The sequence below is a fragment of the Propithecus coquereli genome, unplaced genomic scaffold, assembly GCF_000956105.1.
Source record: "Propithecus coquereli isolate 6110/MARCELLA unplaced genomic scaffold, Pcoq_1.0 Scaffold15, whole genome shotgun sequence".
Taxonomy (NCBI): domain Eukaryota; kingdom Metazoa; phylum Chordata; class Mammalia; order Primates; family Indriidae; genus Propithecus; species Propithecus coquereli.
Genome location: NW_012139413.1, coordinates 7,904,516 through 7,916,667, shown reverse-complemented (window position 1 = coordinate 7,916,667; position 12,152 = coordinate 7,904,516). Strand labels below are relative to the sequence as shown.

Genomic DNA, 12,152 nt, shown 5'->3' with positions numbered 1-12,152 from the left:
AAATAAAATAAAAAAATTAAGTTCTTCTCTAACATTGTCGACATTTCAAGTGCTCAGTAGTTACACTTAGTTAGAGGCTCTTGTATTGGACAGCGCAGATGTATTATATTTCCATCATCACAGAAAGCTCTGTTGGCCAGTGCTGGTTTACAATATGCGTGGGAGGAGTGGTAGTGAAGTTGGTAGGGTGAAGATTATATACAATTATAGTATATAATCATAGTGTATGGAGAGATGTAGAGTGTGATGGAATGTTGGGGATTGGAAAAGGCTTCACAGAGGCAGTTACATTTGAGTCTTAAAAGATGCAATCAAGCAAGTTCAAAGAAGCCAAAACCAGCACATGTTCCGAGAGCTATATAGCAAGACCTCTGAATACAGTTGCGCAGGTTGTGCATGTTACAGTTCTAAAGGGTCCCATTCATATTTCAGTTGTGTTACAAAAGAGTCTGGCTGTGTACTATTCTTGCTCTTGCCTCTGGATCTGTGGTCATGCTTTTTCCTGAACATGAAGAGTGTTACATCCTCTCACATCTCTTCACTCTGGATTGTACTCCATGTGTAGTTCCTCCGTAAGTCTTTTTGACTTTTCCATCCCTAATCCATAAGACCATGTCTGAATTTAGAATTTTTCTACTCTGAATTCCTATAGAAATTTCATTCTGAACTCCATGGTATAGCTTATAAACTGACTTCCACAATTTCTCACTGATCCCACTGTTAGTATTGTCTCCTGGCTATACTTTAATGCCCCAGGAAGATAGGAGAGCTCATGCTCTCTGTTTCTTCTGTTTCCCTCAGAGCCATGCTGAGCAGATAGGCAGATGCTCTAGAAAATCTGGCTAATTGATTGTATGGTAGCAAATTACAGTATAACTCATTTTTATTCAACTTCAATACATATCGAACTTACAACCTGGCAGGCACTCTAACATATAGAGGATAAAAAGATGAACACAAAGGATGATATAGAAAAGCATTATTATAATTATGGGAAAATTAAATTACATATATTTAATTGCTATAGAAGAATGATTTGAAGTAATCTTGAAGTTAATCCTTAAGTAATGTGACATTGTTCTTTACAATATGAATAATTGTCCATTGATATTTCTATATCCGTTAATATTTGGTTTAGTGTTTTTTGTTTGGGGTGAGATACACTAATGTTTAATCATTTTACTCATTGCCAAGTTCCTTTTATATTAATGATATGAGATTTCTGAGTAATCTGTATAAATGACAAGTAGTCTTTTAAACTTTTTATCTGTTTGCATATCATTTTGTCTAGTATTTTTGACTTATATTTTCTACTGAACAATGGTTTAAAGAAGATTCTAAAGATACCTTTATCTTTTACCAATATGACCATTTATGTGGCTTTCTCATGAGTTATTATGGGGCATGATTTATTTTTATTCAGAATCATCTTTGAATTGTTCCCTGACATCCAGGGTTGAGCTTTGCTTTCAGCTGAAAAATAGTAATTCACATGTGTTGTCTACGAGCACAGCCATGCCATCTGTAAACAGGAGGAACATCGACTGCTCTCTCCATGAGACCTTCTTTCATTTCAGTTCAATCCAATATCTGAGACACAAGTTCCAGTACCTAGGCAAATGATGACTTGAAAGAAGTATTCATATACTTTCTCGTCTTTTCTGCTGCTTTCTGAAAATGAGCTAAATTTTGTAGTGTTGTTTTAGTTTAAATTACGAATAGTGTGTTTGTGTGTGTGCAAAAGTGCATGCTTACAGCAAACTTAACAGGTAAGCAATAAATATCTATTTTCTTCATGACAATGTTTCTTAGTATTTTCTTTCTCTATTTTCCCTTTTTTCTTCCTCTTTCATCCTAACATTTACTTCTTCAGTGTATTGAAATCTCATTATGATACACATTGGTTTTGTTTATTAGCATTGTCATAAATTTTCTTTGTAAGTAGGGTTGCTTGGGTAAATAGCTAGTTAGCATTTATTTATTCATTCTTTTAACTAACAGTTATTGAAGCCCTTTCTGTATTTTGAACATAGCCTTATGGGTAGAAGATGCAAAGAAAGATGAGGCTCAGGTCCTTGTAAAATAAGAGCTCATGTGAGAGTGGTGAATTCAGTGGAAATAAATAGAAGAATTCAGTAATGTTTTATGTGCTATGGAACTAAGAAAGGCACTAGAATACCTAACTCTGCCTGGCAGGTCAAGGCAGGCCTAGTGGAGGAGGAGACTTTTTTGTTTCTACTGAATAATGGGTACGCTTTGCCTAGAAGACAATGGAGAAAGGACATTCCAGGCAAAGGCAACAGCCTGTGAAAAGCAGAGGTAAGAAAGAGTGTGGTGAAGCTGGGCAAATGCAGGTTGCATGTGGTGGAAGTGGTGGAAAGTGAGCCTGGAGGGCCTGGCAGGGCCAGTTTGGGAAGGGCCTTCCAGTCTGGAATTGAAAGAGCAGGTGACAGCAAGAAATTAAAGCATTTTAAGATTAAGCGTGGCAAACAAACAAACAAAAAACAAAACCAAACAAAAAGACTAAGCATGACCAAGTCAGATTTGTATTTTAGAAAGATCTTTCTGAATGTGCTTTAGAGGATGTCTAGGAAGAGAATTGAGGGACAGAGGTGGGGGTGGGGGGAGAGAGAGAGAGAGAGAGAGAGAGAGAGAGAGAGAAGCAGTGCGAGTTTTGCCCAGAAGACTAAAGAAGGCTTTAGATAAGAGGTAAGAACTGAGGCAAGTTTTAAAAGCTGAGTAGGAATAGGACATGGACTTGTACCTTCTCAGAGTGCATTCTTCTCTCAACATGGAGAGGTTTTCACAGTATCATTTACTACCTCCATGAAGGCTGCCTGCCCTTAGAATCTTCGCTATGAGGTACACTATAGGCACTTAATGGATTTTAATATCTTTCTACTCAAAGGATAGCTCACAGACCAGTGGCACCTGCATTTCCTGGGAACTTGTTAGAAATGCAAAATCTCAGGGCTCACCACAAGACCTACTGAATCTATATTTTAGTAAGATCTTCATATGAGTTGTATGCCTCATGTGCTTTGAGAAACACTGTTTCACAGTTTTCCATGGCCACATCATAGTGTCCTGGGGATAAAGTGGAAATTTCTATGCTCTGCTTCTCCTGACTCCCCCATAGCACATAATAAGTTGGGAACATACTGTAGGTGGGCAGCAGGTACTTGCTAGTTGATTTATTTTCAAAATAAAGAGTGTTACTTTAAGCAATTCAATCATTTCAATTTAATAGACATTTATTGGAACTGGGAGAACAGTTAAGAGGTTATTGCAGTGTTGTCCAAGTGAAAAATGAAGTCTTGCATTAGAGCAATGATAGTGGAGATGAAACAGAAGTGAAGATAGAAAAGAAATATTTAGAAAAAAGGATTTTATAGGCTCTGGTAATTAGGGATATGAAAAGGGAAGGTCAGAGACAAATCCAGATGTATGGGTAAGGTGTATGCAATCTCCTGATGATTTTACCGGCCAATGGAAGATTGGATGATAGTCCAAGTTTATGCAGAGACATGCTACATTTTTATATCTTTATTTTTCCCATTCAAAAAATATTAATTGAGTCAGGGCCTTCTATAGGGCAGGCTCTGTTCCAGGTGTTCCAATATTATTGCCTTTGCTCTCAGGAGATTATAGTTTAAAGGAAGACACAGGCAAATAAACTGTTTACTGAAAGAGTGTGAAGTAAGCTCTCTGACAAAGGTAACAGCAGTGGGCTGTGTACCCCTTAGGAGGAGTGCTTAATCTAGGTTTGGGTTGGGTGGCATCAGATAACGCTTCCAAGAAAGGGCAACTCCCACAGTGAGTCCTCAAAGCTGAATAAACAGCCAGGTATATGTAGGTACGTTCTGTGGATAAAAGTGCAGGCTGGAGGTGGACTTCTGGGCATAAGAGACATTATGGGAGTGTGAACATATATGGTTTATTTGGTGAATTTATGTTGTTCCATGTGGCAGCAGTATGCAGTGGCAGGAAGAGGTTTGCAATATTGAAAAAATGCTGATGAGTAATATTATAAAGTGTCACTGATCTGGCTATTGCAGATCAAGGTACGCAGTGATTTCTTCCAACTCATGTCTCCCACATGATGAACATGGTAATGTAGTGTTACTCCCGCTCTTTGTCTGCAATGATGTAAATCAAATTTAAATCTGATTTCTCCTCACTCCAATCACTTGTTAGACTACTAATCATATTTTAAAACCCATTTAGATAGTTCTCTTTTTTTCCCCCAAAGAAGGCAATCTATATCTCTTCTCTCTTTTCCATAGCTCTACACTGTTTTGGTACCTCATTATTCATGGGTTGTCCTTTCCTTTTTTAAAGTCTAAGTCTTCTGCTTGATTACGATCTCTGGGAAGTCAAAAATTTTATCTTATTTTTCTTTGTAAACATCTTGGTTGATCATGCTTGGCACAGAATGGTGTATAAGAATAGACTTATCATCTTCAATGAATTAACTGAATTCTTAATTATTGAAGTAGGTAAATAATTATTGGTGATGATGAGAATTATCATCTTTCAAAGCATGAGCACAAAAGTGAGTTTTTTCCCAAATTTGCTTAATATATGTAAACCATTAATAATTCACAACTAGCTCTGGGGGAAAAAGACTAGCAACCTTTGCCCCCCTCATTAAAGCCGTTTCTACACTGTAAAATATTTCTGAACTCCACATTTGCTTTTGCTATAATTACATGACATTTCTCTATAAACAGCTCAAAAATAAAATTGCATTTGCTTATTCGCTTTGTTAACTAAACACAATCATACAGGTAGGTCAGTCTCACGGTAAAATTGCACAACACATTGTAGCCTACAGGAAAGAGACAGGAAGTGATGAAGCTACAACCTTCCTTAAATTACTGACGATTTCTTTTTGTAAGGGAACCATTGCTGAAGGTATCTGCGTCCTTGATATTTTACTCTCATCTCACTAATGTATGCTAAAAGGCACTTTCACTTTTGCATTGTATTTAATTTTTCTTTCATCTGTAACTCTACTGTGACTCTTTGCCTCCTTACCAAATTGAAAGAAGGAGCTGTGTTCTTTTTATAAAGAAATGACAGCAGGGGGCATAAATAGTGCTTGACAGCTCTTTTATTTTATTAAAGAAAAATAGATGGTTTCATAGAATCAACTTGGGATTACATTGCTATAATTCTGTCACCGTTTTGCAATGGACATCCCTCCCAATCCAAGGCACCATTGATTAACTATGAGCACAGATCAAAACCTGTCACTATGTGGGGTCAATGGGGAGAAGTCACAAGAGGGTGGCCTTGCGGACTTTGCTTCTTAGAGACGGATTTTAAATTAAAAGTCTATTCTTAAACTATTAAGGACCTTACAAGAAAGCTGAGATCACATGTGGGTATCAGTCTTGAGGTAATAACCCCAAGAAATATGTAATTTCTCTAGAAGTCAAAAATACCCATTTGTCTAAAGCAGTGCAAACTACTCTGGCTTTGCAACAGACTACACATTGTCCTTCTTCTTCATGGTTAACATGATATTCTTTATTTTTTATTTTTCCTTATTTCCTTACCTAATAGTGATATATCTTTATAGGCTACATGATATTCTTTAAAAATCTAAAAATAAATGTTGTAGGTTAAAAATACATTTATATCATCTTAAACTTTCTTCTTGTCAATATCTAACACACGCTATGAAGGCAGTGCAATCTCAGTTAGGGAGACTTAAAAAATCCACTTAATATTTGACCTCAGCTATGTATGTATCAGAAACTGAAGACTGATGTTTTTCATTATTCTATTGCAACACTACAATATATTTTCTCTCCTGCTGCACCCATCACTTTCTCAAACACACATATTCAATTTTACCTAGTCACTGTTTTTTGCTTCTTCTTATGTTTCTAAATATTCGTGCAGGTACACACGGATCTTGAAATTTCACTTTTTTCTATGTATTCAAGTCAACAAGGTAACCTGCCATGTAGCCAAGAACTCAATTTAATCTTATCCAGGCTTTAACTTAATAGTTTAAAATAGCATTCTATTGTGAGGCAAACAATTCATTTTAAAATAAATATGGCATTTCTTATGTAATAATGTTGGCCCAGCAATTGTTGGATATTTGAGGAATCTAATGAAAATCTTCCATTTATCACTATGATTATCATAATCCCCACTGGTAATAATAACTTACCGACAAAAAATAATCTGAAAACAGATAATGTGGCAGTTAAAGTGAGTTGAATCACATATTCTTTTCACTCTTCCCAGAGCTACCACAGAATAATTTCATAACCTTGGAAAAGTCACTGACCTCTGTATGCTTCTGTTCTCATCTCTTTAAAGTAAAGATAATATCTTCACCTTATTATCTACTTCAGTGATGAAGGCGTAAAGACTAATAACCATAAAAAACACATCAGACTTTCTGGAAGGCAGGCTTAGTATAAATATAAAGTATTTATGAAACAGTGCACACTACAAGTTTGCAAATATAAGGACAAAGCTTTTATAATGTGTCTTGGAAAAGGAAAATACACAGGGCAAATAAATCATACTTCAATATTTGTTTTTCTGAAGTACTACTGTGTCCAGTAGTGTCCAATAGTACTGTGTCCAATAGTACTCCTGTACTATTAGTCCAAAGAAAGACCTGAGGAAGTTTTTATGTCCTTGCACTTAGCATTCAGCTATGGCTTCCCATTGCTAGGCAGTGAAATACTCATCTTCTACTTTAAGCACCGGACTTACTGCTCCTAATGGGAGATTTGCATTTGTTCTAAGATTACAAATAACAATTATGCCAAAGCAATTACTCTTAACCTCAATTTGTAGCTCTTTCTTGCAGTAGGGCATTTTCATCTGTTCCATTTATTTTCATTCTCATTTTGGCCTGGAGGTATTTCTAAATAAATCAATCACAGTAGATGCTGGAACAGGTCTATGAAATAACACCTAGGCTGACTATACACATTGTGTGGAGAACAGAGGAAATGATAACTGTAATTCAAATAAAAACGGAAAGCATACTTCTAGGGTCAGTTATCTGAATAAATCAAGGGAAATAGCTTTTGCCCTAAATTAGCTGGATAGTTTGCTCTCCTTTTCTCTTATTCCTGTAAGTACACAGGTAGAATTTAAGGTAGCAAATATGTAACAAATAATGCACTATCTACTTTATAAATAATTTGCGAGGACTCCACATAGTATGTGTGAATTGCCTTTATCAACAACCATAATTATTGGAAATCACTAATTGTAACTATTAAAGTTTATTAAGTATGAAATGTCCGATTTCCTTAAGTACTAATTTTGACAGTTAATATCTCTGACATTTCACTTTGACACTTCCTGTTTTATTTTATTGTGAAGGTACATTCTCAGTCTTTCAAACGCACATTGTGGCTTGTGATTATCTTTCAAATTTTTTTTAGAGTATTTTTTGTGAAACCATGAATAAGTCAAAAACTCGTATTATTTTCAAATATGAGTTTTGTCGTGGAACCAATGTAGTGCAGACAGCTTGAAATATCAACAAAGTGTTTGGGAAGGATGTGGCTAATGAATGCACAGTACAGTGATGGTTTGAGAAGTTCCAGTCAAGATTTTAATCTTGAAAATGAGCCCCATGGGTGACCTGAGACCAAAGTGGATAATGATGAGTTGAAAGCTGTAGTAGAAATGAATCCATCTCAACTTACGCGTGAGTTAGCAGCAAGGTTTGATGTTACTAGTTGGACAATATTGGACCATTTGAAATAAATGGGCAAAGTGAAGAAGCTGAATAGACGGGTTCTTCCTGAATTAAATGAGCATCAGGAGAGAAATTGTCTGGAAACTTGCCTTTCTTTGCTGTCTCGACATAAAGACGGAATCATTTCTACAAAAGTATTGTTACGTGTGATGAAAAATGGATTCTTTTGACTATCACAAGCATTTAGGACAATGGTTAGATAAAGATGAAGTGCCGAAACATAGTCTAACAATGAATATTCATCAAAAAAAAAAAAACTAATTCTGTGTGTTTGGTGGTCCAGTGTCGGAGGTCCATTACAGCTTCAAGAAACCTGGTCAGTTGATTACAGTGGATGTCTACTGCAACAAATTGGACAAAATGATGAGGATGCTTGCAATTAAGCAGCCAAGGTTGGTCAATAGAGACAGGTCAATCCTCTAGCAAGACAACGCTCAACCACATGTCACACAAACAACACTGTATTCACCAGACCTTGCACCAACTTACTACCATTTCTTCCAGGCTTTGGACCACTTTTTGCAAGGAAAAATACTCAATTCTCAACAAGCTGTGGAAAACACCTTTCATCATTTCATTGCCACTTGCTCTCCAGGCTTTTTCTCTGCTGGCATAAACAAGCTACCTTTAAGATGACAAAACTGTGTTGATAGTTTAGGAGCATGCTTTGATTAATTGTACTCCTTCCTGTTTGAGATATAAAAAACTATACTTTTGATTTGAAATCGGACATTTCATATTTAATGACATATTTAATGACCTAAGAATGTCTATACAGGCAAAAACTAAGAAATAGTCTCCAACTTTTGAGTATAATGCATAGAGAGAAGCACAGTTAAATAATATTAGTGTGTTTTCTCTTTCATTTCATTTTATTTGTTTTTTAACTGAATTATTGGTATTTTTTTATCTTTTTTTTCAGAGTATTAAGGGGTACAAACTCTTTGATTACATAAATTGCCTTTGTGCCACTCAACAAGCGTGCCCATACCCCAGACAGCACGCACCACATCCATTAGGTGTGGATTTACCCATCCCTGCCTCCCCACTTCTACCTGCCTGACACCCTATGAATGTTACTTCCCATATGTGCACATTAGTGTTGATCAATTAGTACCAATCAATTAGTACATGTGGTGTTTGTTTTTCCATTTTGTGATATTTCACTTAGAAGAATGGCTCCAGTTCCATCCAGGGTAAATGGTGCTGGGAAAATTGGATAACCACATGCAGAAGACTGAAACAGGACCCACACCTCTTACCTCTCACAAAAATCAACTCACGATATTTTCTCTTTTAAATCAACTCTTTTTTTTTTACAACAGCCTAATTTAAAATTAAATGTTTAATGTGTCAGATTATAAAAATCTCCTACCCCAGGCCTAACAAAATAACTTTTTGAATTATACAACTTAGGACTGCTCAGTTATGATTATGCATGATTAAGAGTTATCAAAACTAAGGCAAGTCCCAGTTTGTTCCTTTCAGTTGAGGGAAGTCATACACATTACTAAGAACTCTTTTTTTGTCTATATGTAATGTATATAAATTATGACTAAAGATGAAACCAAATGATATTAACTGTGTAAGTGTGTGTATGTGTGGTTGCATGGACATACTTACATTTAAAGGTATACACTTTTGATTTTTAGGTCCAATTAAAATGATGTTGCTGGCCTGTGTTCTGTTCCCTTTGGATAGCAGTCTGTATTGCAAAGTTATTATTCACTGTTCTCCACTTGAACAAAGAGAACAATTTATAATCCTCCAAAAAAAAAAAAAAAAAAAGAAGGTAATGTGCTAAGCTATAATGGCTCTCTCTTTCCCAGGGAGGCAGTCTGCTCAGTAGAGAAAGGGAATCTCACATTTCATGGCCTACAAAAAAGCTATTCACTGCAAATGCAAAGTTTAGTTGTTCCAACAAACAGCATGGCTGGAAATTTTTTAAATGTTACCAGTGATTTATTTTATGTACATCTGTTCACAACGTAGACAGTAAAGATTAAAAGACAGTAAAGATTAAACACTGAAGATTTTTATTGCAAAATTTTTAAATGTTGGTATAGGTAACAGAATTAGGGAGATTCTTATTTGACCACTTCTTATATTTTATTTAAATATATTTAATTAGGTATTCTTAAGTTAAAGGGTTAAGAATGTTGTGCTCTAAAATATATATATTACATATAAATAATATATATAAAATTATAGGTTCCAATTTCCCAACATGACTTGTAAACCACATAGCAAAATACAATATTCAACAAACCTGATTTCAAAGCCAGAAACCTGACCTGAAACAGAACTCATGGATGTGTATGTCTTGAGCTGTTTGTGTATGTGTATGCAGATTTAACATGGAAAACATATGCTCAGTGTGGTGAATGAGAAGGACAAATCTAATGTTTGCACAGTAGATGGGGAAAAAGAAATATCCTGCAGACATTCTCAGTGGAAATCATCCCAGTAGCGAGCATGGCAGAGTTATTAAGAAGGCATTGTGATATCTCTAGCATGAAGCTATGTAGGATTGGTGTAGTTCTTGACTATATACAGGATCATGTTACTTTAGGCAAATCTTTTAACCTCCTCTGAATCTCATTCTCCTCATTCTGAAAATGGTGAAAAAGATTTGTGGTACCTCAAAAACCTTTTAAAATAATTAAATATTGCAATATTTTATAAATGCTAAAGCCCTCTGTGTGTGTGAGGTGGAGAGAATTAATAGATGCCACAGGTTCTGGGAGTAGAATTGGGTGATGGTTTTACACACAATATCCATGCCACTGAAGTAGGGGGTGAATATTTTAAAGGTCAGGAGAGCTTTAGAAGAGATATTTGGCATGATGGAAAAACCTTGAGAAAAACTCTCGGCATTCAAAGATCCAAAGATCCGAGTTTAAATCCTATCTAACGATTATATTAGAATTTAGATCTTAGCAAGTAAATAGGGAAACGATAATGCTGACGATTTTTTTTTCTTTTTTTAGAAACTGATGTTTATGTTCCGCCAACCTTATTTCCATCTTGTTTAAGAGTTTGTGGAAGAACAGTTTAAGGCCACTCAGTGGTTGTTCCTACCCATTCAGTGGCCCGAGCAGTGGGAGCTGCAGACCGGTCTCCCGTGGCAGACTGAGCGCTCCAGTCTTCGGTGGGGAACTGTTGAATGGGCACCAAGGGCACCTGCGCGCCTTCAGACCAGTCTGCAACCTCGGGTTGAGTAGCAGTAAACTCAGGAACCGGAGCAGTCCATCCACCCTGAAATTCCTCCTTGGTGACAGCTTTCTTAGCAGCAGTGTGCTCTTCCTTTTCAATCTCTTCAGGATCTCTGTAGAATAGAGATCAGGCATGACCTCCCACTGATGTTCACGGGGGATGGTGCTACACATGCAGAGAGCTTCTCGGGCCAGCATCCACCCTGTCAGACCCACTGAGTGAGCTCCCGTGTTGTTGCATGGGATGGCGATGTTCACATAACGCAGAGGAGAATCTGTGTTACACAGAGCAATGGTGGGCAGGTTAACATAAGACGCCTCTGTGAGAGGCTGGTGGTCAGCCCTGAGATCGGTAACCACCAGAAGATGCGGCTCTCGGAATACTGCCGGGATCTGTTAGTGAAGGTTCCAGGAGTGAAGCGGCCAGCAACAGTAGTGGCTCCAGTGGCAGCGGCAAACTGCAGCACAGCTCCCTGGCTAGTATCGCTGGAGGATATGACACCGACATCAACAGGGTTTTCAATGGCAACAATGGCATGAGCGCCAACAGAAGCTTGTCCCAGGTCCTTTCCAGATTTACGATGTAGATGCCGTCACTTCTCCTTTTGTAGATATACTGTTCCATTTGAAAGTCAAGGTTGGTGCCACCTAAGTGGGATCCTGCTGCAAAGAATTTGATGACATCCTCCTCCTTCATTTGCAGGACATCAAGGGCTCTGGACGTTGTGCAGAATTTCCCTTATGGGAATCCAGAACAACGCAATATGGAGCCCTCTCTGGGTAGTGTGGAAAGGGGAAATGATTATTACGTTAACCAAAATGATGAATAATCTGGCAGAGAAAGAAAAATTGGGGGGAAGAATAAAAAGATCGAGTGATTGTCACCCAAGCCGGTGACCCTGGCATGTGGAACAAATGAGCTTTTCAAGGTCACAAAATTTGAGGCGAGAGGTGAGAAACTGGTGACAAGGAGAAGGTGCTGGGACTATTATAGAAGAAATCAATTGATATAAGTAAATGTTTCACAGTTTGGGTTTAATAAAATACCTGAAGATTCTAAATTCTGAAATATGAGATGATTTGTAGTTTTGATATTATGACTGCTCTATAAAAATGCTTATGAACTCATTTTATCCAATTTTATTAGCAGCCTCACAAGGAAATTACAAATTTTAATATTTAATTTT

The 12,152-nt window shown here is 36.9% G+C and overlaps 1 protein-coding gene and 1 pseudogene across 6 annotated transcripts in view; both read right to left on the bottom strand.

The window, feature by feature from the left end:
• The window catches only part of NLGN1 (neuroligin 1), a 1,153,390-nt gene that overhangs the window by 88,922 nt on the left and 1,052,316 nt on the right, over window positions 1-12,152 (bottom strand). The gene's annotated exons all lie outside the window — the stretch shown is intronic.
• LOC105806923 overlaps window positions 10,805-12,152 on the bottom strand; it is a 2,812-nt pseudogene continuing 1,464 nt past the window's right edge.